The sequence below is a fragment of the Triticum aestivum genome, chromosome 7B (assembly GCF_018294505.1).
Source record: "Triticum aestivum cultivar Chinese Spring chromosome 7B, IWGSC CS RefSeq v2.1, whole genome shotgun sequence".
NCBI lineage: Eukaryota > Viridiplantae > Streptophyta > Magnoliopsida > Poales > Poaceae > Triticum > Triticum aestivum.
The window spans coordinates 629,502,524-629,529,429 of NC_057813.1; positions in this window are offsets into that span (position 1 = coordinate 629,502,524).

Genomic DNA, 26,906 nt, shown 5'->3' on the forward strand with positions numbered 1-26,906 from the left:
AGCCAATATTTCTCTAAAATTATTGCAAGGTTCTGGTCGGTGAGGATGATTGTGAAACAAGTACCACTTTGGCTTGTCCATTTGGTATGAAACTTTTACAGCATCTTTACTATGACCAAATCATAATGCCTTGCCAAATTTCAGCTCAAGTTGATACTCCATGTGAGTGCACCTTCCTGATCTTGATTTTGGACTAAATATGCAGTTGTGAAGCAACTATGGTGTATCTTGGTCCAAATTCTCAAAATTAACAGTATTATAGTCCTTCCTAAGCTGATCACCCCAGACAAACTCTCTGGCACCAATTCCCTTCCTGTTGATCAGCAGTTCTCGGCCAAGTTTACTGCAGTAAACTTCAGAGGTTACTTGTTTTCATTGATCTACCACCGCAGTTGAAACCTATCCTGGAAGGACTTACCACTAGACAACATGTTCAAGCCCATCTCCCCCGCTACATGCCAGTGCACGCGGTGACCGAGACGATGGCAAGCCTGTGCACGCGCTCTGTGTGTAGTTTCCGCGTCTAGTGGCCGTTTGTGCTTTGGCACCTCCTCCTCTCGTCGCCTTCGCACGCGTGACTGTGTCCAACGTCTTCACCTCATCGTCGCCACCCCTGGACAGCTCACCGCCCTCCGAACGCCCACGGGACCATAGTGCGCCGATCGTCGTCTTCCTCCTCGTCTCTTTGTCCCTGCGCTCCTTGGCTGCCTCTTCCCCGTGAGCTCTCCCTCATGTGCCTCCCTCGTTGCCTGCCTCTGATCTCATGCGTGCGCACACGCGTTCGCGGTGATGACAGTTCGGCACCTCACCCCGCGCCTATTTAAGGCCTCCCCGACCCCGTCTCTCCTCACCACCAGCCTTGCCTCGCTCCACTACCCCTCCCCGGCCTCTGACACGAGCTCGAGAAGCTCTCCTCGCCCCCCTCTGCCTCCATGGCCGCCGTGAAGCTTGGCTTAAATCCGAGCTATCCAAGCCCTCCCCCTCCCTCCTGACCTCACCATAGCTCCACCCAGAGCCCGGCGGTCCTCCCTGTGTCCTCGCCCCACCGTCGAAGCACCTTGGCCGTGTGCCCCAAGATCAACCGCCGCCACCTAGCTCTCTGACCCCGCACGTGCCACCCCTCCTCTCCTCCCCGACGCTCGTTTCCTCTCTGGATGGTTGCGGTGGGCCACACCGCGCTCGCCGGTGGCCTCCCCTTGGCCGGAGCTGGCTGGAGCCAACGAGTCCATCGCCGACCAAGTCTAGCCACGCCTCTGCCTTGCCCCCTCTCTGCTCTGTCGGGCGCAAGCAAGAAGAAGGAGCGGGAGGAGGGAGAAAGGGGTGGGCCCCGCCTGTACGCGACCTAGCTGGCCGGCCCCGTCCACGCTGACGTGGATAAGTGGAGGGGTATTCCCCCGAATGCGTCTCCCCTCCACGAAAGCGTATTTGTCCTCTCCCTCGGGCCAAAATGTGTTTCCATTCTGGAAAACGTATTTCCTGAGAAGGCGCTTTTAGTTTTTCTGCCTAAGGGCATGTTTGTGAGGATTTTCTTACAAATAAGTTCCTGGCAGAAAAACAATCGTATGTTTTTTCTCACAACTCCAAATGAGGTGAATCGAAAGCCACTTCTTCATTTCGTCGAGCCTGTTCTGTTGGTATCATTTTCATTATGTTCCAACATTCTGAAATTGACCATTTTGCCCTAGCTGTTAACCAGCCCCTTTCGAGAGAGAAGTATTTTCGGCAAATCTTTCTGCAATGTTTCCGCACTTCTCCCCAGTGCATTCCTCATCCCCAGGCAAGCCACAACCACCATCTGCATGATAGCCATACAGTAGCATTGGTTTTCAACTTGAATCTTTAATAACTGTATGTTTGTTTGCTACTGCTGGCGTTATTTCGGTTATGCTTATGGATCGGTGGTTACCGTCTTGCTATGTTTTCTTACACTCTATTATCATGTTCTACTTGCTAGTATTACTTTCATATTGTTCATGCTTGATAGCAATACATGTTGGGTTGGTCATGTTCTTCGGTGCATGACTGACGTTGGTTACCGAGTACCGTTAATATGTATTTTTCCTTGTTGTCAGTTAGTTAAGTGTTTACTCAGTTATGTGATTGATGTTCTCTTGCATGGTACTTATTGTTGATGATAATGGTCATGTTATGCTGTGAGTAGTGTTGTACTTGTAATATTCATGCTCATCATTATGCCATGCTCAATTGGATATGATTCATTGTTGATATGGTGGATAGTTATGTTGTACCCTCATGCTTATGTTGATATCATGCTCATGCATTGTCATTTCATCATGTTATTTTATCATGGCCCAGCATATTTACATTCAAGTTTAACTGGATTAAATTGAACTTGAACAACTATTGGCCGAGTCATGGTGCCACCATATCGAGCTGACCAGTGCAACCACGCTTACCTTTATGGGAAGGTCCTAACTGGGTCTATTGTCGTGCCTCTCGCCAGTGCCTCCGACGCGGGAAGGTTATGGGCTCGTGCTACCCTGATCAGGTAGGTGGACATAAGCCTTGTGTGCCCGTAGTTGTTGTAACCGGTTTGTCCCCATTTGGGACCATTTTTGCCATGCTGGTGGCTGTTTTGCCACGACAATGGCTGTTGGTGCCTTTGGTAGGCACGGGGCCACCCAGGACTTAGCCCTGTGGGGAGTGAGTCGGAGTGGCCGGGAGAGTGTCATGGCAGTAGGACGGTTTTGTCGGAACGCCGTTGTTCCACCCGAATGGGAGTGCGTGGCCATGGGTTCCGTGGTATGGGTACAGTGTACTAACCTCTACAGAATGTATATTAAATCTATCGATAGCCGCGCCAGCGGATAAGGGCCCAATTCGTAGTTGGTCACACTGTGAGTCAACAATATTAATAATAACTTGATTAATAACAACCCTGGTTCGATGATGAGATAAGTTGGTTATGTGATCCGTGAATGATCCCCGTTTGGTTACAAGGTAACCCGTTGAGCCTAGAGTGGTTCCGTTTGTGATCCGTGAATGATCACCATTTGGTTACGAGGTAACCCAAAGGGGTGGGGCCCGCCTATAAGCGACCCAGCTGGCCGGCCCCGTCCACGTTGACATGGATAAGTGGAGGCGTATTCCCTCGAATGCGTCTCCCTTCCATGAAAGCGTATTTTTCCTCTCCCTCGGGCCAAAATACGTTTCCTATTCTGGAAAACGTATTTCCTGAGAAGGTGCTTTCAGTTTTCTGCCCACGGGCCTGTTTGTGAGGATTTTCTTACAAATAAGTTCCTGGCAAAAAAACAATCGTATCTTTTTGCTCACAACTCCAAATGAGGTGAATCAAAAGCCCACTTCTTCATTTCATCGAGCCCGTTGTGTTGGTATCATTTTCATTACGTTCCAACATTCTGAAAATGACCATTTTGCCCTTGGTGTTAACCAGCCCCTCTCGAGAGAGAAGTATTTTTGGCAAATCTTCCTGCGATGTTTCTTGACTTCTCCCCAGTGCATTCTTCATCCCCAGGCAAGACACAACCACCATTTGCATGATAGCCATGCAGTAGAATTGGTTCTCAACTTGAATCTTTAATAACTGTATGTTTGTTTGCTACTGCTGGCGTTATTTCGGTTATGCTTATGGATCGGTGGTTACCGTCTTGCTATGTTTTCTTACACTCTGTTATCATGTTCTACTTGCTAGTATTACTTTCATATTGTTCATGATTGATAGCAATACATGTTGGGTTGGTCATGTTCTTTGGTGCATGACTGACGTTGGTTACCGAGTACCGTTAATAGGTATTGTTCCTTGTTGTCAGTTAGTTAAGTGTTTACTCGGTTATGTGATTGATGTGCTCTTGCATGGTATTTATTGTTGATGATAATGGTCATGTTATGCTATGAGTAGTGTTGTACTTGTAATATTCATGCTCATCATTATGCCATGCTCAATTGGATATGATTCATTGTTGATATGGTGGATAGTTATGTTGTACCCTCATGCTTATGTTGATATCATGCTCATGCATTGTCATTTCATCATGTTATTTTATCATGGCCCAACATATTTACATTCAAGTTTAACTGGATTAAATTGAACTTGAACAACTGTTGGCCGAGTCATGGTGCCACCATATCGAGCTGACCAGTGCAACCACGCTTACCTTTATGGGAAGGTCCTAACTGGGTCTATTGTCGTGCCTCTCGCCAGTGCCTCCCACGCGGGAAGGTTATGGGCGCGTGCTACCCTGATCAGGTAGGCGGGCAGAAGCCTTGTGTGCCCGTAGTTGTTGTAACCGGTCTGTCCCTGTTTGGGACTGTTTTTGCCACGACGGTGGCCGTTGGTGCCTTTGGTAGGCACGGGTCCACCCAGGACTTAGCCCAGTGGGGAGTGAGTTGGAGTGGCCGGGAGAGTGTCATGGCAGTAGGACGGTTTTGTCGGAACACCGTTGGTCCACCCGAATGGAAGTGCAAGGCCATGGGTTTCGTGGAGTGGGTACAATTTACTAACCCCTGCAGAGTGTATATTAAATCTATCGATAGCCGCGCCCGCGGTTAAGGGCCCAGTTCGTAGTTGGTCACACTGTGAGTCAACAATATTAATAATAACTTGATTAATAACAACCCTGGTTCGATGATGAGATAAGTTGGTTATGTGATCCGTGAATGATCACCGTTTGGTTACGAGGTAACCCGTTGAGCCTAGAGTGGTTCCGTTTGTGATCCGTGAATGATCACCATTTGGTTATGAGGTAGCCCGTAGAGCCCAGAGTGGTTCCGTTTTTGATCCGTGAATGATCACCGTGGTATTGAGGATACCGAGTTTTGGATATTTGTGATGTTGTGCGAGAATCGTGGGTAAAGATCCAGTTCGTTGTGGTCATTTAATGATTACTACGGTATTGTTTATACCAAGCTTGATTTGATCCTGAGATGATCGTGTGATGTCCGAGGTTGGTAAGTGCTGCATGTGATGGTTACGAGATAACCCGAGCAGAGTAAGTTGGTGCATGATAATGTCATCATGTTGCATGATAGTGTCATCATGTTTATATGTCCATGCTATGCTCATATTATTCTAGCTGTATCATGTTGTTCAGGCTATGTTGTTCGGATAATATAATGTTAATCCGTGTTTAACCTGTAATTGCCATGCTGTTGTATGTCTTGAATGCTTCTGGTTATTGTGAGCTTGCAAGTACATTCAATGTACTGACCTGGCGTGTCATGCCAGTTTGCAGGTCATGCTGGATTTGATTGCTTGCATGTCATGGTTTCCATTTGTGCGAGCTAGGATAAGCGTTCCAGCTACAGTCCCTGCGGAGTGGAGTTCATCACCGTCGCCGCTGTTCTGCTGCTTGCATGGAGCAACTAAGGATGCCATAGTGTTGCCGTGCCGATGTTATTCCTTGTAATATCGGAGACCTTGTATTCATATTCGTGTAATAATAGAAATATGGTTTGTTCTACGCTAAGCATTCCAGAAGTTCCAGAAGACTTCTCCTTGATCTCTGGGCTGAAATACGGGGCATTTCGGTTTCTCTGAGCCGGGGTGCCACAACGCTTGGTATCAGAGCAGGTCTGGCTGTAGGACGCCCTAGTCAGCGCAAGCGGTAGAAACCGCTAGAAATCGGTAGTTTAAAGTCCGTCTTGTTTATTGCATTTGGTTCCTGCATTTGTTTGTCGCATAGCATGCATATAGCCTTAGTATTTGTTGCTAACAGTTTATCGGGTGAGTGTAGCTGGCATCGGTTCGGATCCACTGTTGCTCAACCTTTGCATTTCTCCAGTTTTCTTTTCTTGCCCGTTCTTCGGTGTTTGGTGTCATTTCTGTCCCAGCAGAGTGATGCCAAGTGATCCCGACAGTGTTTGCAAAAATGGTGCTCAGGTATCTCGCTGATATCCTCCTTTCAGCCCCGCCTATCATTTCGGTGATGGATATACTTCTATCCCGAATCGCTCTTTTATTCTGTCGTATTGGCAACCCTTAATGATCTTAGTTATCAAGAAAGGGCAATGTCAGCAGCCTCAGTTTTCCCTGCTATCCTATTCCTTCGACGAGTACGGATCTTTTTCCATCCGCTTGATAATAATGTGGTTGTGACCTTCGTGTCCCACTACAGGTTTATCGAGTGCGTCCTCGCCTCCGAGCTAGTCCAGGTTGCTACCTGGCTAAGCTAGCGCTGTTTACACCAATTCTTCCACACATTTATTCGTCCTCGTGCACACCGTCACAACATGCTAGATAATAGAACCGGAGATCCCACGAGATTTGTGTGCTTAAGTATGCATGCATATTGTGTGACTAACAGTAATATGTGACATTGATTGTGTGTGAATTGATTGCTGTTGTGTGCTTTTGTTTAGTTGAGTTTTCTTTTGCTTCTTTTTTTGGGCCCCGGTGTTACCTTATTTTTCCCCTATAAAGAGTTTCTCATCAACCGACACCGGACCCAAAGAATCAGCAAGGAGTTCAAATATTTGAAAACTCAGCTAAACAGAATGGAATTCTCAGTCGACTGTAGTGAAATGGGAATATCTGATTTTGAGGCTGATAATCAATTTTGCATTAGTGTGCACTCCTCACAACAGTACTGATAACTCAAGTCCACATCAATACAAAATCTCACAGCAGTAATGATCAAGTCAGCAGCAAGGCAAGTCAGGTACAAGATCAACGGTATATTTTCAGTTAGAGGTATGGATCATATACAAAATTTTGCCTCAGTAATGCATGATGCTTGGAATATGTTATCATCCAAAATAAAGTCAGAATGTGATATGCTCAAGGAAGACAGTCAAACAAATTTTCTCATGCAAATAATCAACCACAAAATATTATGGGCGTGTAGATTTCAGTCTACATATTAGTATGAAGCTTTGGATGTAAGAAACTCATTATTCTTCCACACGTTATCGGAAGTAATTTATGATGCAAGGCTCCTCGATTTTCCTCAGCATGATATGTGAACAAATTCCGGCCCATGATACCTGGTCTTTCTCAGCAAGATTCCTCGGTAAAAGCTTTTGACAGACAGAAATGAATTTTTCTCAACAAGTAAACCCAAGGAGAAGCTTCTCAAGTACGAAACTCAGGCTTCTCTAGCACAATAATCAGACCAAGCTTCGTGTATAAGCTATAGAGCCTTCTTCGACATGATACCCAGACAAAAGATTTGAGCAGAAGTTAACAAGTCTTCCTCAGCAAGCTACTCGGATGGCTTCTCTTGTAAGTCAATTAGTCCGCGTCAGTACCACACTATTGTACCATCCTAAGAGATTATATGATGAGTTGGCAATATATGGCAGTACATCTCAAGATTCAGATCCGCAATATTTTTGGTCAGAAGCACAAATCAGTCAAAACATATGCCTACCTCAAGAATCAAGTGTTCAGTTGCATATGACTCTTACACATATGGTGAGCATGCATCCCCAATAATATCAGTCACTCATATGAGGTACATCAAGGATCCAACAGATATACCTAAGGAAAGTAAGGATCCCCCAACCTCATGAATCATGCAAATGAAGCTAAGAAGAGATACACATCTTATGTAATACAAGGATCTATAAGATCTAGATAAGACATCACAAAATCAACAGTCTTGACAGTGGCCACCAAGGCTAATATTCTCGCACCGACAAGGAGATCTCATGAACTCTTGTATGGTTGGCCTCAACAAAGAGCTCTGTACACCTACAAGCCCCGAGTATATGTCATATCTGTGTGAAACCCAAGCACCAGGAGTAATGACAAAAATATTGCACTAGCCACGACCATGGTCATACGAAGAATCAAGGATATATGTGGCCAACCTATTTCAGTAAGATATCCTGACAAAGAAAAACATGGCCGTTAAAGGGTGAGACTGACAGCAAAGGTATGATGATTTTTGCATGACCATTAGGGTCCGGATACCCAAGTCAGTTAGTGGCCAGATTACATATGGAGCCACAAAGGCATACCCTCAGTGGATTATTCTGCTCTGCAAGGACTTCATATCCTGCTGACTCGCTTAAAGAAAAAAAATGGTTAGTGCGGAATATCCAAATCTGTTCTGTCAAGTCCAAGATTCTTTTGCAACCTCAGCAGTTTGACTTCAGCGGCAGTATAAAGCATCGCACAGCTTATTACCACATATGGGTATACTGACAACATGGGAAAGTCAAAATCTGAACAATCAGCTTGGACCAGGTATATCCACTTGTGTAACCTAGTACCCGGACAACCTGTCATGAAAAGTATCTTCCCACCAGCATACATGTCAGGACAATCTCAAGATGTTAATATTTGAGGTATGCTACAGTTATATGTCTATACCCGTTATCTTGCTCACAACAAAAGGCAGTTGAATCTTTGGTACATATCTCATGCTCGAGCCAAAGGAATAAATCAAAATAAATCAGTACCACTTATGGGCAGTCAGATCCCGCCAGAAGATGGCCATGATTAATTCTCAGCATTTATTGAAACCAGAAGGCCTGCATTTATTTGAAGCAACCCCATGACCGAAGTAAAAAGGTTTTCATGACCAAAAGAAAATTTATGCTCAGATCCATTGGGTATCACCACATTTATGGAGAATCAACGTCAGTAAAAAGGAATTGGTATATGAGCAAAGACCCGTCAGAATTTGGGGAAAGGTGAAGCAAGCCACCCCAGAGCAAGGTAATTTAATCATCTGAAATTCTTGGAGGAACAATAACTAAAGGAAAAAGGATACCCGAGCTCGAAACGGTGTCCTAAAGTCATACTTGTTCCTTGAGCAACCAAATCTCGAGGACGAGATTTCTTTAAGAGGGGAGGTTTGTAGCAGCCTGGATTTTGGCCCTTTTCTTTTTCTTTTAATTTAATTGGTTTTTGCTCTGTTTTTCTTTTTGGAGTGGTTCTGTGGCCTTGCCACCTGGGGTATCATCCTCATCCCCCTCCCAAGTGGCTCATATTTCTCAAAACCTTGCAAAGATCGTGTCACTGCACTCCTTGACCAAACCCTAATTTATTTCTCTCAGGAATATTCCTTTTTCTATTAAAGGAATAATCCTGTCTGCCCTAGGTTGTGAAGCAACCTATATTTCTGTCCATCCAAAAATTCCCAAATAATTCTCATAAATCTTTTGGGTCATATGCTGCTCAAATATGCCCAAACTTTCCTGTCCTAGCCCAAGAATAATTCCCCAATAATTATTCTTCATTTCTGTCAGAGTGGCATTTTGTGAAGGAAGTGCCACCTATCTAATCTTGTTTGCTCCCAAACTTGTTGGGCATTCTTTTATGTCCAAATAATTGACTCATGACGAAATTCAACTTTATTGGCCTAGCCAATCTTCCTCAGCAATTTTTCAAACTTTCTGTTAGACAGAAGGCATTGTGAAGGAAGTACTAGCTAGGTTTATCCAAATGATTTGAAATTTTGCACACTCCTTCATGTGCTCATATTAGCACACTCCTCCAAATTTCAGCCCCATCCAATCATCTATGTGAGCACAGGACCAAATCTTTGATTCTAGCAATATTTTCAGGTTGTGAAGCAAGTGCATTTTATATTGTTTCATTAATTCTGAGAAAATACCAGATTGTTTTCCTATCCAAATAACATCTCTCCACCAAAATTGGCACCATTTCATCAAGCCAATATTTCTCTAAAATTACTGCAAGATTCTGGTCAGTGAGGATGATTGTGAAACAAGTACCACTTTGGCTTGTCCATTTGGTATAAAACTTTTACAACATCTTTACTATGACCAAATCATAATGCCTTGCCAAATTTCAGCTCAAGTTGATACTCCATGTGAGTGCACCTTCCTGATCTTGATTCCGGACTAAATATCCAATTGTGAAGCAACTATGGTGTATCTTGGTACAAATCTTCTCAAAATTAACAGTATTATAGTCCTTCCTAAGCTGATCACCCCAGACAAACTCTCTTGCACCAATTCCCTTCCTGTTGATCAGCAGTTCTTGGCCAAGTTTACTGCAGTAAACTTGAGAGGTTACTTACATTTAACTAGATCAGTTTTCATCGATTTACCACCGCAGTTGAAACCTCCCCTAGAAGGACTTACCACTAGACAACATGTTCAAGCCCATCTCCCCACTACATGCCAGTGCATGCGGTGACCGCGACGATGGCAAGCCTGTGCACGCGCTCTATGTGCAGTGGCTGCGTCCAGTGGCCGTTTGTGCTTCGGCACCTCCTCCTCTCATCGCCTTTACGCGCGTGACTGTGTCCAACGTATTCACCTCATAGTCGCCACCCCTGGACAGCTCACGGCCCTCCGTCCGCTTCCTCACTGACGATCGCCGTCGAACACCCACGGGACCACAGTGCACCGACCATCGTCTTCCTCCTTGTCTCTTCCTCCCTGCGCTCCCTTGGCCGCCTCTTCTTCGTGAGCTCTCCCTCATGTGGCTCCCTCGTCGTGTGCCTCCGACCTCATGCGCGCGCACATGCGTCCGCGGCGACGACAGCTCGGCACCTCACCCCGCGCCTAATTAAGGCCTCCCCGACCCCGTCTCTCCTCACCACTAGCCTTGCCTCGCTCCACTACCCCTCCCCAGCCTCTCACACGAGCTCGAGAAGCGCGCATCGCCTTCCTCTGCTGCCATGCCCGCCGCAAAGCTCGGCTTAAATCCGAGCTATCAAGCCCTCCCCCTCCCTGCTGACATCACCATAGCTCCATCCAGACCCCGGCGGTCCTCCCCGTGTCCTTGCCCCAACGCCGAAGCCACCTTGGACACGTGCCCCAAGATCAATCACCGCCACCTAGCTCTCTGACCCCGCACGATGCCACCCCTCCTCTCCTCCCCGGCGCTCGTTTCCTCTCTGGATGGATGCGGTGGGCTGCGCCGCACTCGCCGGTGGCCTCCCCTTGGCCGGAGCCGATGAGTCCATTCTCCGGCCAAGTCCAGCCGCGCCTCTACCTCGCCCCCTCTCTCTGTTCTATCAGGTGCGAGCGAGAAGAAGGAGCGGGAGGAGGGAGAAAGGGGTGGGGACCGCCTGTAAGCGACCGAGCTGGACGGCCCCGTCCACGTTGACGTGGATAAGTGGAGGCGTATTCCCACGAGTGCGTCTCCCCTCCACGAAAGCGTATTCGTCCTCTCCCTCGGGCCAAAATACGTTCTCCGTTAGGGAAAACGTATTTCCTGAGAAAGCGCTTTCAGTTTTTCTGGCTAAGGGCCTATTTGTGAGGATTTTCTTACAAATAAGTCCCTGACAGAAAAACAATCGTATCTTTTTGCCCACAACTCCAAATGAGGTGAATCGAAAGCCCACTTCTTTGTTTTGTCGAGCTCGTTCTGTTGGTATCATTATCATTATGTTCCAACTTTCTGAAAATGACCATATTGCCCTTGCCGTTAACTAGCCCCTCTCGAGAGAGAAGTATTTCCGGCAAATCTTTTCGTGATGTTTCCGCACTTCTCCCCGGTACATTCTTCATCCCCAGGCAAGCCACAACCACCATTTGCATGATAGCCATGCAGTAGCATTGGTGTTCAACTTGGATATTTAATAACTGTATGTTTGTTTGCTACTTCTGTCGTTATTTCGGTTATGCTTATGGATCGGTGGTTACCGTCTTGCTATGTTTTCTTACACTCTGTTATCATGTTCTACTTGCTAGTATTACTTTCATATTGTTCATGCTTGATAGCAATACATGTTGGGTTGGTCATGTTCTTAGGTGCATGACAGGCGTCGGTTACCTAGTACCGTTAATATGTATTGTTCCTTGCTGTCAGTTAGTTAAGTGTTTACTCGGTTATGTGATTGATGTGCTCATGCATTGTCATTTCATCATGTTATCTTATCATGGCTCAACATATTTGCATTCAAGTTTAACCGGTTTAAATTGAACTTGAATAACTGTTGGCTGAGTCATGGTGCCACCATATCAAGCTGACAAGTGCAACCATGCTTACCTTTATGGGAAGGTCCTAACTGGATCTATTGTCGTGCCTCTCGCCGGTGCCTCCCACGCGGGAAGGTTATGGGCGCGCGCTACTCTGATCAGGTAGGCGGACATAAGCCTTGTGTGCCTGTAGTTGTTGTAACCGGTTTATCCCCATTTGGGACCGTTTTTGCCATGATGGTGGCCGTTTTGCCACGACGGTGGCCATTGGTGCCTTTGGTAGGCACGGGGCCACCCAGGAGTTAGCCCAGTGGGGAGTGAGTCTGAGTGGCCGGGAGAGTGTCATGGCAGTAGGACGGTTTTGTCAAAACACCGCTGGTCCACCCGAATGGGAGTGCGAGTTCATGGGTTCCGTGGCGTGGGTACAATGTACTAACCTCTGCAGAGTGTATATTCAATCTATCGATAGCCGCGCCCGCAGATAAGGGCCCAGTTCGTAGTTGGTCACACTGTGAGTCAACAGTATAATAATAACTTGATTAATAACAACCCTGATTCGATGATGAGATAAGTTGGTTATGTGATCCATGAATGATCGCCGTTTGGTTACGAGGTAACCCGTTGAGCCCAGAGTGGTTCCGTTTGTGATCCATGAATGATCACCGTTTGGTTACGAGGTAACTCGTTGCGACCAGATTGGTTCCGTTTGTGATCCGTGAATGATCACCGTGGTATCGAGGATACCGAGTTGTTGGATATTTGTGATGTTGTGCGAGAATTGTGGGTAAAGATCAAGCTCCTTGTGTTCATTTAATGGTAACTATGGTATTGTTTATACCAAGCTTGATTTGATCCTGAGATGATCGTGTGATGTCCGAGGTTGGTGTGTGCTGCATGTGATGGTTCTGAGATAACCCGAGTAGAGTAAGTTGGTGCATGATAATGTCATCATGTTGCATGATAGTGTCATCATGTTTATATGTCCATGCCATGCTCATATTGTTCTAGCTGTATCATGTTGTTCAGGCTATGTTGTTCGGATAATATAATGTTAATCCGTGTTTAACCTGTAATTGTCATGCTGTTGTATGTCTTGAATGCTTCTGGTTATCGTGAGCTTGCAAGAACATTCAATGTACTGACCTAGCATGTCATGCCAATTTGTAGGTCATGCCGGATTTGATTGCTTGCTTGTCATGGTTTCCGTTCATGCGAGCTAGGATAAGCGTTCCAGCCAGAGTCCCTGCGGACTGGAGTTCATCACCGTCGTCGCTGTTTCGCTGCTAGAAGTTTTCCGCTGCTTCGAGTTGTTCTACTACTTGCATAGAGCAACTAAGGATGGCGTAGTGTCGCTGTGCCGAGGTTATTCCTTGTAATATCGGAGACCTTGTATTCATATTCGTGTAATAATAAAAAGCTAGTTTGTTCTATGCTAAGCAGTGCCGTATTCCAGAAGACTTCTCCTCGATCTCTGGGCTGGAATACGGGGCGTCCCGGTTTCTCTGAGCCGGGGTGCCACAACGCTCGGGTAGGATCTTCAACATATACCAGGATCTTCAACATTTACATTATTTGCCATTTTCCTCTCGTTTTCCTCTTCATAAAAATTTGCGTTTTTATTTGCCTCTCTTTTTCCGTTCGTCGTTTCCTTGCTAGGGCAATCTTGTTGTGTTGTCATCATGACTCAAGAGATTACTAAGTTATGTGATTTCTCAAATACCAACAACAATGATTTTATTGGCACTCCACTTGCTCCTCCCGCCACTAGTGCGGAGGCTTGTGATATTAATACTGCTTTGCTGAATCTTGTTATGAAAGACCAATTTTTCGGTACTCCTAATGAGGATGCCGCGTCCCATCTTAACACCTTCGTGGAATTATGCAATATGCAAAAGAAAAAATATTTGGACAATGATGTGGTCAAGATGAAATTATTTTCGTTTTCTTTGCGTGATTCTGCAAAAGTTTGGTTCTCTTCTTTGCCTCGCAATAGTATAGATTATTGGAATAAGTGCAAAGATGCTTTTATCACTAAGTATTTTCCTCCCGCAAAAATTATTTCCCTTAGAACCCAGATCATGAATTTCAAGCAACTTGAACATGAGCATGTTGCACAATCTTGGGAAAGGATGAAAATGATGCTAAGGAATTGCCCAACTCATGGGTTAAATCTTTGGATGATCATACAATTTTTTTATGCGGAGTTGAATTTTGTTTCTCGTAATCTTTTAGATTCCGTCGTGGGTGGTACTTTTATGGAAATTACTTTGTGTGAAGCCACCAAATTGCTTGATAATATCATGGGAAATTATTCACAATGGCATACCGAAAGAGCTCCTACTAGTAAAAAGGTTAATTCGGTTGAAGAAATTTCTTCTTTGAGTGATAAAGTTGATGCTCTTATGAAATTGGTTGCTAGTAAAAGTGCTCCTATTGATTTTATTGATATGCCTTTGTCTACTTTGATTGAGAAAAATAGTGATGCCATTGATGTAAATTTTATTTCTTGCAATAATTTCAACAACAATGCTTATAGAGGGAAATTTTAATCCTAGGCCTTTTCCTAGCAATTCCTCTAATAATGGTAATTCCTATGGAAATCAATGTTACAATAATAATAGGAATACCTCTGACCTTGAGAATAATATTAAAGAATTTATCAACACGCAAGAAGTTTTCAACACTTCCATAGAAGAAAAGTTGAATAAGATTGACGATTTGTCTAGAAGTGTTGATAGAATTGCTCATGATGTGGAAAATCTCAAGATGAAATTTTTTGTGCCTAAGGTTCATGAATCAATTAAAGCTCTTTATGTTTCTATGGATGAAAGCAAGAAAAGAACCGCTATGCTTAGAGCTAAAAGAGAATTTTTAGAAAAAGCATTCTCTAGTGATTATTTTCGTAAAAGTGATGAAGATCTTAAAATGATTGGTGTTTCTTCTATTGATTCCTTGTTTAGTAAAGTTAAGAATGATGAAAAAGGGACCGGAGAAGAGTCAACTTTAGGTAGAAGGCATCCCAATATTTCGAAGGGTGAAAATCTTGTTGAGAAAATTGATAAAAGTGGGTTTGAAGAGGTCAAAACTTTAGCTAGTGATGCGCCCACTATTTTGGATTACAAATACTTTAATTATGATAGTTGCTCTTTGATTGATTGCATTTCTTTATTGCAATCCATGTTGAATTCACCCCATGCTTATGAACAAAAAAAGCTTTTATTAAACATATTGTTGATGGTATGATGAAAGCTTTGGAAGAAAAATTGGAATTAGAAGTTTCAATTCCTAGAAAATTGCATGTTGAGTGGGAACCTACTATCAAAGTCAAGATTAAAAATTATGAGTGTTTTGCTTTGTGTGACTTGGGTGCTAGTGTTTCTACAATTCCGAAATATTTTTGTGATGTGCTTGGTCTTACCAATGTAGAAGAATGTTCTTCGAATTTGCACTTGGCGGATTCTACTATTAAAAAGCCTATGGGAAGAATTAATGATGTTCTCATTCTTGCAAATAGTAACTATGTGCCCATAGATTTTGTTGTTCTTGATATTGATTGCAATCCGTCTATCCCAATTATTCTTGGTAGACCATTTTTACGCACTATCGGTGCCGTGATTGATATGAAAGAAGGCAATATCAAGTTCCAATTTCCTTCGAGAAAGGGTATGTAACACTTTCCTAGAACAAAAATTAGGCCACCTTATGAATCAATCATGAGGGCATCCTATGGATCTCAAACCAAGGATGACAAACTTAGACCCTTGCCTTACGCCTAGCTAAGGGCGTAAAACTATAGCACTTGTTAGGAGGCAACCCAATGAATAAAATTTATTTTTGCTTTTTGCTTTCTGTTCTTGTGTGTTTACACAATTATGCTACTGGTATGATTGTGTTTTTTGTGTTTTAATTAGTGTTTTTGCCATATGTCATGGAATTATCACGTCAGATGTCCTAGTGAGAGGACTTAGTCGTGGAGCCATCGCAACGAGATTAGCTTAAAGGGGTTAAACCGGACAAAGGACACGGGGAGTTTATACTGGTTTGGCCCCTTTCAGTGAAGGTAAAAGCCTATGATCCAGTCGTGGTGGAATTGATGGTGTCTCGATGAGCAGGGAGCGAATCCGCTTTACCTATCTCTCAAGTTGTTGTTTCTTGTCCCTGAACCGCCGCCGGGTCGTCCCTTTATATACACAGGTCGACGCCCGACGGTTTATAGAATCCCGAGGCCGGCTCATACATGTGTCCGGCTCGGTTTCTACCTTTTCCTATCTTACAACACAAGTTACGTATCTCATGGCGGTTTATGTCTATGGGCCCTAATCCGCCCTTGGGCTCTAGGCCTCTAAGTCTTTGTAGTAAAGCGCCATACTCCTTGTCTTCATGGGCTTCAATACGGATGATTCCTTGTGAGCATAACCCGGCCCTTCCTGGGCGGTTTATACTCAGTAGTTATATCCCCAACATTAGGCCCCAGATTGATTTGAACCTGTTCATGTCAATCTTCAACACTTAGAAAAACTCCTTCTTGAACATCCTCGTATGAACCTTGTAAACCGCCATGACGTCATCTCCATACGAACTTGGTAAACCACCGTGACGTCATCTTCCAAGATTGTAGTAAATCGCCATGACTTCACCTGCTTATTAAAACCTGTAAGTGTTTTCTTTTTATTAATGAACCTCCAAAAACCGAGGCGACAACTGTGTCACATATCTATTTTTTTGGGTTCCTTGATTCCCGCTGTAGCATCAATGATTTGATCAATACGAGGGAGAGCAAAGGGATCAGCCTGACAAGCCTTGTTCAAATCTATGGAATCCACACACATACGCCATGTGCCGTTCTTTTTGAGTACCAGCACCGGGTTAGCCAACCACTCAGGATGAAAAACCTCAACAATAAACCCCGCTGCCAAGAGCCGGGCTACCTCCTCACCAATGGCCTTGCGTCTCTCTTCATTGAAGCGGCGGAGAAACTACTTGACCGGTTTAAACTTGGGATCAATATTCAGAGTGTGCTCAGCGAGTTCCCTCGGTAGACCTGGCACGTCAGAAAGTTTCCATGCAAAGATGTCTCGGTTCTCATGGATGAACTCGATGAGCGCGCTTTCCTATTTCGGATCCAAGTTAGCGCTGATGCTAAACTGCTTGGGTGAATCGCCAGGAACAAAATCAACCATCTTAGTCTCATCAGCCGATTTAAACTTCAAATCCAGATTGTGCTCTATAGTTGGTTTTTTTAGAGATGTCATATCTGCCAGATCAACATTGTCTTTATGGAATTTCAACTCCTCTGTTGCACAAACTGACTCAGCGTAAGCCGCATCACCTTCCTCACATTCCAAAGCAACCTTTCGGCTTCCATGTACGGTGATGGTCCCCTTATGACCCGGCATCTTGAGCTGCAAATAAACATAACACGATGTCGCCATGAACTTAGCATAAGCCGGCCGTCAAAACATGGCATGGTATGGACTCCTGATTTTCACCACTTCAAAAGTCAATGTCTCTGACCTTGAATCATGATCATCTCCAAAAGCAACCTCCAGAGCTATCTTACCAACCGGATAAGCTGACTTGCCAGGCACCACACCATGAAAAATGGTGTTTGATGGTTTAAGATTCTTATCTATCAACCCCATGCGACGGAAGGTTTTATAATACAAGATGTTGATGCTACTTCCTCCATCCATGAGCACCTTGGTGAGCTTATAACATCCAACCTGAGGTGCCACCACCAAAGCTAGGTGACCCGGATTATCAACCCGGGGCGGATGATCCTCTCGATTCCACACAATCGGCTGTTCAGACCAGCGCAAAAAATGGGGTACCGCTGGTTCAACAGAGTTCACTGCCCTCTTGTGAAGCTTCTGATCACGCTTGCACATGCTAGTGGTGAAGACATGATACTGCCCACTATTTAACTGCTTCGGGTGACTCTGATAACCTGACTGTTGTTGTTGTTGCTGATTTCCCTATTGATTATAACCACCTTGGTTGCCCTGATTGCCTTGATTGCCATGTCCGCCCTGATTACCCTGAAATCCTGAACCGGAGTTACCTCCGCCGTAACCCGACCCTTGTGACCCGGATCCTGAACCGCCGGACGGTCCATGGTCATACTGGAAAAGATCCGAGTTTTTGAACTCCCTCATAATAAAACAGTCCTTCCAGAGGTGCGTGGCTGGCTTCTCTCGCGTCCCGTGCCTCGGGCAAGGTTGATTTAACAGGCGCTCAAGATTACCACCTGATCCTCCACTCCGCGGGGGCGGTCTACCCTTACGACGCTGGCCATTGTCCTGTGCATTGGTGTTAGCCACAAAATCGGAATTACTGTCCGCTTTACGCTTAGCGTTATTCCCATGGCCCGCCTGGCTATGTTGTTGTCCTTTCGCACCGCCGTTTTTCTTTCCCTTCCCCGGCTTCTCATTGTCAGACTCAGGATCCTTGGTACTATCAGAATCGACATACTTAAAAAAAGCTGCCATGAGTGTTCCCATGTCATTGCATTGACGCTTGAGTCGTCCCAACTTCAACTTCAGCGGCTTAAACCGGCAATTGCCCACCAATGTTATGACTGCTGAATTGGCATTAATGCAATCCGATGAATGCAAGATCTCCAAAACCCGGCGCACCCAATGGGTTGTCGGCTCGCCTTCTTCTTGGACACAGGCGGCCAGATCCACAATCGACATGGGTTGCTTGCACGTGTCCTTGAAGTTTGTTATAAACAGGGCCTTTAACTCGGCCCATGACCCAATGGAGTTAACCGGCAAGCTTTTCAGCCAAGTGCGAGCCATTCCATCCAACATCATGGTGAAATATTTCACGCAAGCCGCTTCATCCACATCCAGCATCTTCATTGCCATCTCATAACTTTCAACCCATGACTCGGGGGGTAAATCAGCGGTGTAATTGGGCAACTTACACGGCCCTTTGAAATCCTTGGGCAGCCGTACATTGCATAGAGCCCAGGTGAGGCACAACACCCCCAAGAGCTGAAAGCAAGACCTCATTCCATTGATGTCGTCGGACGAACCGGAGTAAATTGATGGTCCGCGTGCTACGCCGCTAATTCGGCTTCTCGACACGCTCGACCGTTATCCACCATGTCTTGAGCATTTGAACCACCGAATGCTAGATTAGGCCCTCGAGGGGCGTCACGGTTCCGCGCACTGCTTGACACATCTGGTTCATCAATGTTCCTGCTGTAACTCTTGCTCGGGCAAGGGGTTGAATGATTTCTATCCCGGCTATACGAATAGGCATGCTGCTGCACCATAGGAGTTTGAAGAAGATCCCTTGCCCGCCGCATCTCAACCAACGCTGGAGACTCGCCCTCGATTGGAATAGCTGCCAACCGCGACGCGCAGCGATCATGTTATCCAAAGGAGTGGAGAACTGACCCGGTGGCATTGGCATGTACTGCGGCGGGTCATGGGTCAGTCGAAGCGGGTCCATCACGCGTGGTTGATCCGGCGCCCCTCTTGTCGGTGTCAAAATTGGCGGATCTCGGGTAGGGGGTCCCGATCCATGCGTCTTAGGCTGATGATAATAGCAAGCAAGGGACACAATGTTTACCCAGGTTCGGGCCCTCTAGATGGAGGTAAAACCCTACTTCCTGCTTGATTAATATTGAAGATAAGAGTAGTACAAGAGTAGATCTACCACGAGATCGTAGAGGCTAAACCCTAGAAGCTAGCCTATGATGGTATGATTGTAAATGTGATCGGCCTTCTAAGGACCATCCTCTCCGGTTTATATAGACACCGGAGAGAGCTAGGGTTTACACGGAGTCGGTTACAAGGAAGGAAATACAATATCCGGATCGCCAAGCTTGTCCTCCACGCAAAGGAGAGTCCCATCCGGACACGGGCCAGAGTCTTGAGTCTTGTATCTTCATGCTCCAATAGTCCGAACGATGTATATAGTCTGGCTGTCCGGATACCCCCTAATCCAGGACTCCCTCAGTAGCCCCTGAACTAGGCTTCAATGACGATGAGTCCGGCACGCAGTCTTGTCTTCGGCATTGCAAGGCGGGTTCCTCCTTCCGAATACTCCAAGGTTATTATCGAACACGTAGACCATGTACGGATCTCCAAAATGATCTTCACATACCACCGTAGAGAGAATGATACTTCAGCTGACAACATTTTAGACGACGTGATATGTCATTACGGTCAGGTCATTATTCGAACCGTTTTCCCACGACCAGCCACAACGCGTATTGCGAGGCAGTTTCCTTGACACATCTTGTCAAAGCAGAGATCGTGTCCCCTTATCACGGGATTCTCATCAATATGGGTAGGGTAATTCCACCGGGCCATCAATCATGGTGCTTGGGAAGTAAGCGATTCTCAACGGGCTAGTGGGGAGGCGCACCACTTTCGTTGCCTCTATAAAGGGATAAAGGACCCTCATTTTCACGCACACCCTCTTCCTCCTTCGCTCATCCTTACCTCCCCGAGCTCCAGCGCCCTAGTCCAAATCTTCTCCGCACAGCTAGACATGTCCGGAGCAGGAGGCAAGTGGGTGGCCTCCACCGTGAAGGATAAGCACATCGTGAATCTTTGGGCGGCCGGATACTTGGCCGCAGACATAGCGCACCGGCTACCGGACGACGGGCAGGTCACTCCAACTCCGGGACCCCACGAGAGGGTCGTGTTTCTCGCCTACTTCGTCCGTGGACTGGGGTTTCCACTTCACCCCTTTGTCCGCGGGCTCATGTTCTACTACAGGCTAGATTTCCATGATCTAGCCCCGAACTTTGTCCTCAACATCTCGGCGTTCATCGTCGTATGCGAGGCTTTCCTCCGCATCAAGCCTCATTTCGGCTTGTGGCTGCAAATCTTCTGCGTGAAGCCGAAGATCGTGAGCGGCCAGCAAGCGGAGTGCGGAGGAGCCATGGTGGGCAAGATGCCCAATGTCACCTGGCTTGACGGATCCTTTGCGGAAACCGTGAAGGGGTGGCAGTCGGGGTGGTTCTACATCACCGAGCTGTGCGACACCAACTGGGCGGCGGCCCCCGAATTCTGATCCGGAACCCCCATGCTGCTCACCTCCTGGGAAAGGAAGGGCCTGTCCTGGGCAAATCGACAAAGCTGACCGGGCTCCAAAACTGCATCAAGAGCATGAAAGACAAGAACATCAAACTTGTCAACGTGATCCAGGTCATGCTCGTTCGCCGGATTCTGCGGTGCCAAGGACAGGCATTCAATCTGTGGGAGTTCGTTCCGGCCGAACACCGGACGCTTTAGAGGCTCTACGGCATGAAGCATGAAGACGCGTGGAAGGCATTGTTCAAGGACTCCTAAGTACCTCCTCCCACATCCGAGGACCGTGGGCTCCACGCCGCGCGGCCTCCTGCTAAGGTGAATTCACCAGATTCAGTTTTTCCTAATATATTCATGAGGGAGCCTCAAGTAATTGTGCTTATTTGTTCTGTATCACGTGGCGATAGCGGAGCAGATTGACTGTCCGGCTCCGCTGCCCAGAAGACCCGGCTGATGCTTTCCTGACGGAGATGCTGGTCCCGGCACCCTACAAGGTGCCGGAGAAGAAGGCCGGAAAGAAGACCCCGGGGATCCGAAAGGGTCTCCGGTGTAAGGTCGCGCCGGAAGCCTCGTTCAAAGACGACGAGGCACACTCCTCCCCCGAAGAGGTGGAAAAAGAAGAAGAGGAGGTCACCCCATCCAGAGAGGACGGGGGACCTGAGAGGGCGGACCAGGAGGCCAGGAGAGGCCCCCGGCGTAGGGCCGTCATACCCTTGTTGTCTGATGACGACGAGGCAGATTCCTCCCGCGGAGGCAGGGGAAAACAAGAAGAAACTCCACCTCCCTGTATTGGGGGGAGAAAAAGAGGAAGGCCGCCCCGGAGGGGGAGGCTGGGACGTCCAAGAAGGGAAAGACGTCCCTTCCGGACTACTTCGCCACCGTCGCCGATAGCGAGGAGGGGTGGCTGCCCAGGAAGAAGCCTCTAGTGCGTTCGTAAGTATCCGCACTCTATTATAATTCTGCTTATAACGCCGAACTTGCATGTAGTCCGGCCAGGGTCCATCCCGAGGTATCATCTTAGGACGGGTCCTTGAGTGAGTCGGAAATGAACTCACTTCCGACGGCCACTACTCCTCAACCTGCGGATGACACGGAGGTGTTGTCCCAAAGGCTCCCAGAGTGGGAGCAAGTGGATCTGGAGGCGCCCCAAGGTGGCATCCCTGACGTCGGACACGCGGGGTTCAAGATCCCCGCGGATCGTGTTGGTGAGAGCCGCAGTAAGCCAGACTCTCAGCCGAACACTGTTCCGGAACCTCTTATGGTTCCGGACTCAGGCGGGCAGCCCCTCGTTAAGGAGGGCGAGCCGTCTGTGCCGAGGACTTCTGCTACACCCGAGGCGTCGGATTGTCTGCTGGAAGCGCTTCGAGGCGCTTCCATGGATGAAGAGCACCGTACTCTTACGAGTATGGTGATTAAGAAGGTTTTGTCGCCAAGAGCAGACTAACCGAAAGCTGCACTAGCCTCCTAATAGGCTTTGAGGTAAGTAATAAAAATGTGTGAAATTACCACCCGATAGGTAGTAGCCCCTGATACTCTGTTTGGTGTTCAGAAAGAAATACCAAACGGAGGGTCAATTATAATCCACAGGAGTCGAACAATAAGTTTGAATGTGAATAAACAGGCTGTGCTGCTTGCCGCTGCTGTCCGTACGGCCAAGATCGCTGGCCTAAAACAGGACCTGGAGCAGGCACAGGGAGAGCTCGACCTTACGAGGAGGCAGCTCAAAGAGAACAAAGGTGAATGATTCCCCTCTCTCATATAATGAATGATAGATAAAATTGGTTATTCTAACAATGAAGCATCGTGATTTGGTAACAGAGGCCACCACCGAAGTGGCGTCTCTCAAGAAAGCGCTATCCAAGGCCGAACACAAGGCGGCCTTGGAATGCAAGGAGCGCGAAAAGCAAGATGCTAGAGTGGGAGAGGTACAACAAGAGCTCCAGGATCTCGGCAAGAAGTTCGAGGCCGTGGAGCATGAGCTTAAGGCGAAAGAGGACGAGCTTACGAAGGCCCTTTCAAGTATAAAAGACGCCAAGGCCGAAGCCAAGAAAGCATAGCAGGAAATCCAGGAGGCCAAAAAGATAGCGGCGGGTAAGAAATTCTTTATGCAAAGCAAACATGTGGAGGAGGCGTTTCTTTTACTTACCCGAGTCCGGAGCTCTCCAGGGGCATTCACAGATCTGCCATGCAGCATATCAGATGCCACGGAGTTCTACCATGCCTAGGAGGGGAGCTTAACGGAGAAGTCGTTCTGGTCCTAGTATGCAAGGGCCAAACATCCAACGCCTCTGAGTGACCAACTGAAGCAGTTGGTGGAACTCCACAGGGCGGCCGAAGTGGCCATGAAGGATTTCATAGTCCGGATGTGGCCTGGTGAGCCCTTGCCCACCAGCTACTTCGGCCTGATCAAGCGGATGGTGAATGCCTGTCCGCGGCTCGAAATCATCAAGCGATCCGTTTGCATTGAGGGTGCCCGCCGCCCGTGCAAAGGTGCATTGGGGCAAGCTGGATGCGGAGAAGCTGGTGAAGGATGGGCCGCCGAAGGGCAAGGCGCATCGCTATCCAGAGAAGTATTATGAAGGTGTTATGAAGGGCGCTCGTCTCGTGGCCGATGAATGTACCAAGGACACAATTTTAGAATGAATTCACTTCTGTCATATTTGTAAAATAAGAACGAAGTTACTTGCACTATGTAGCGCTTTTGTTATTTAAAATATTACCTTCTGTGCGGCTGTTTATAAAATACTGAAAGTAGGCCAGTCGTCGGCTTCCGCCCCCACGTAACTAGTACTAGGGTGTTCGTGGAAAACCCGGACACTCTTTATCCAAATGTTTGGTCCCTTAAGGAGGTGTCCGGCACAACAAACAAGGCACTCGGACTATTCGGCTTTATAACCTTCACTTAGCCATAGAAGTCTACAATTTTAAATTTCGGCAAAGCCCCTAGAATCCGGAAGGCCGAATTGGGGTGCTATATATGCCTAGATCGGACGAAGCCAATTTATCGCATAAAGTGGATTTTTTTAAAGATTTTAAGACGTCTCGAACAGCGACCAGGTCTCGCCACATCATGCCGGTCAGTTTTCGGCTTTCTCTACTAAGGTGCTCGTCCGGAAGAATCGGGACCCAATCGCAGTAGTTCTCCCTGCGCTACCTTAGCCGATGTAACGGAACGTAAGGCACCAAAACAAGGGAGCCGGGCTAACCCAACTGTAGACCCAAGACATGATTCGGAGCTGATGCATATAGTGCTATAAGTTCAGGGTGCCGCACTATTGAAAGTGTTCGGACTTGTCTTGCCGTGTTATGGGGCGTCATAAGAAGCCCCTGGCAAACTGAACGTACCAAGGTGTACGGATGCAATATCAAATAAACATTTGTAAGAAAAAATGCTCAAATAAGAATAATAAGCTGACGCTATATATGATCTCTTATTGATGAATAATACGTTTAAGCGTATGTTTACAATGAATGCATTAAGCGGATATAAATAGGATTATTTGACATATCCTATCCAGGGGCAGGCTACGTACAGATAGATAAAGCAGGTATAACGATCGTAAATAGATTCCACCTGGGTATTTCCTTCTGTGCGCAAAGCCTGTTGCCTCCTTGGTTTTCTTTCCTATGTAAGTCCGACAATCCGGCTCTTCTGAAGAGGCTGCACTAAAGCAATGTCCTGAAAGGTAAAAGGAAACTCTACGAAGGTGTGTGGCGGCGATACCGCACTGTTGACTGAGCCACTGCTGCGCCTCCGCCTGTGCCCATGGTATTTTGAGTGCGTCATTGTGTACGCGTGGCACGAATGCTGCTGTGATGGGATTTGAGCGGAGGCCGGACTACTAGTCGTGCTTTTGGCGTGCCTAGTGATCCTATCGCGGGGTGCTCCGAACTCGCTTGACGGTGCTCGAGGTTGTCGTCGCCGGATTGGTGGTTTGTCGAAGGAGGCCGCATTGTACTTCTGCCGCGAGGGCTGCGGTATGCTCTTCTGTACGGAGAGAGCGGTCCATGTTTCCATTGACTGTTATGACCCCGCGCAGGCCTGGCATCTTGAGCTTGAGGTATGCATAGTGTGGTACCGCATTGAATCTAGCAAATGCGGTTCGTCCGAGCAGTGCGTGGTAACCACTGCGGAAAGGGACGATATCGAAGATTAACTCCTCGCTTCAGAAGTTATCTGGGGATCCTAAGACCACTTCCAATGTTATAGAGCCCGTACAACGAGCCTCTACTCCAGGAATTACACCTTTATAGGTGGTTTTGGTGGGCTTGATCCTTGAAGGATCGATGCCCATTTTGTGCACTGTGTCCTGGTAAAGCAGGTTCAGGCTGTTGCCGCCATCCATAAGGACTCGCGTGAGGTGGAATCCGTTGATGATTGGGTCTAAGACTAATGCGGCTGAGCCGCCGTGACGGATGCTAGTAGGATGATCCCTACGATCAAAGGTGATCGAACAAGCTGACCATGGGTTGAACTTGGGGACGACTGGCTCCATCGCGTAGACGTCCCGTAGTGCTCGCTTCCGTTCCCGCTTGGGGATGTGGGTGGCATAGATCATGTTGACCGTTTTCACCTGGGGGGGGGGGTTTCTTTGTTCCCCCCGTGTTCGGACGCCGGGGCTCCTCGTCATCGTCGCTGTGCAGCCCCTTGTCCTTGTTTTCGGCGTTTATTTGCCAGCCTGTTTAAATACCCAGCAGTCTCTGTTGGTGTGGTTGGCTGGCTTGTCCGGGGTGCCATGAATTTGGCACGGGCGCTCCAGTATACGGTCCAGACTGGACGGTCCCTGATTGTTTCGTTTGAATGGATTCTTCCGCTGACCGGATTTGGATCCGCTGAATTCGGCGTTGACTGCCGTGTCTTCGGTGTTGTCGCCGTTGGTCCGTCGCTTATGTCTGTTGCGCCGTAGCTTGCCATTATTCTCATGGACGTCTGAAGTGCCAGAATGTGGCATAGTGCTACTGCGAGCCAACCAGCTGTCCTCGCCCGCGCAAAAGTGGGTCATTAGTGTTGTGAGAGCTGCCATGGACTTGGGTTTCTCCTGGCCGAGGTGTCGGGCGAGCCACTCATCACGGATATTATGCTTGAAGGCTGCCAGGGCTTCGGCGTCCGGACAGTCAACTATTTGGTTCTTTTTGGTTAGGAACCGAGTCCAGAATTTCCTGGCTGATTCTCCGGGCTGTTGAGTAATGTGGCTCAAGTCATCGGCGTCCGGAGGTCACACATATGTGCGTTGGAAGTTGTCAAGGAATGCGTCTTCCAGGTTTTCCCAACTGCCAATGGAATTTGCGGGCAGGCTGTTTAGCCAGTGCCGGGCGGGTCCTTTGAGCTTAAGGGGAAGATACTTGATGGCATGTAGATCGTCTCCATGGGCCATGTGTATGTGGAGAAGGAAATCTTCAATCCATACCGCGGGGTCTGTTGTGCCATCGTATGATTCGATGTTTACGGGTTTGAACCCTTCTAGGAATTCATGATCCATCACTTCATCGGTGAAGCAGAGGGGGTGTGCGGCGCCTCTGTGCCGGGCTATGTCGCGACGCAGTCCGGCTACGTCTGGCTGGTTATGTTCGGCCCGGACGGATTTGCTGTTAGTGTATCCGGTATGACGATCATCGTCATGTGCCGCGACGCGCCCCCATGATCCATATATCGATCTTGGTTGCCCTGCGGTGTTATCCAATCTATCACGTAGGTCCTGAGTATTGCCCCAGCCGTAGTAAACCGGCGCGGGGGTGCGGGCTGGTATTCAGGCTGATATGCCATTTTATCCCGACCTCGAGGCGGCCGGTCAGCCGTGTGGTGCTCGAGTCCATATTCCTCGGCTGCTAGGACTTCTATCCATCTGTTTGTGAGCAGGTCTTGACCAGCTTGAAGCTGCTGCTGCTTCTTCTTCAGGCTCCTCGTAGTGGCAATAAGCCGACGCTTGAAGCTCTCCTGCTCCATGGGGTCCTCAGGCACACCGAACTCGTCGTCACTGAGGCTAATCTTGTCTTCGCAGGGGGGCATGTAGTTGTCCTCCTCCGGAT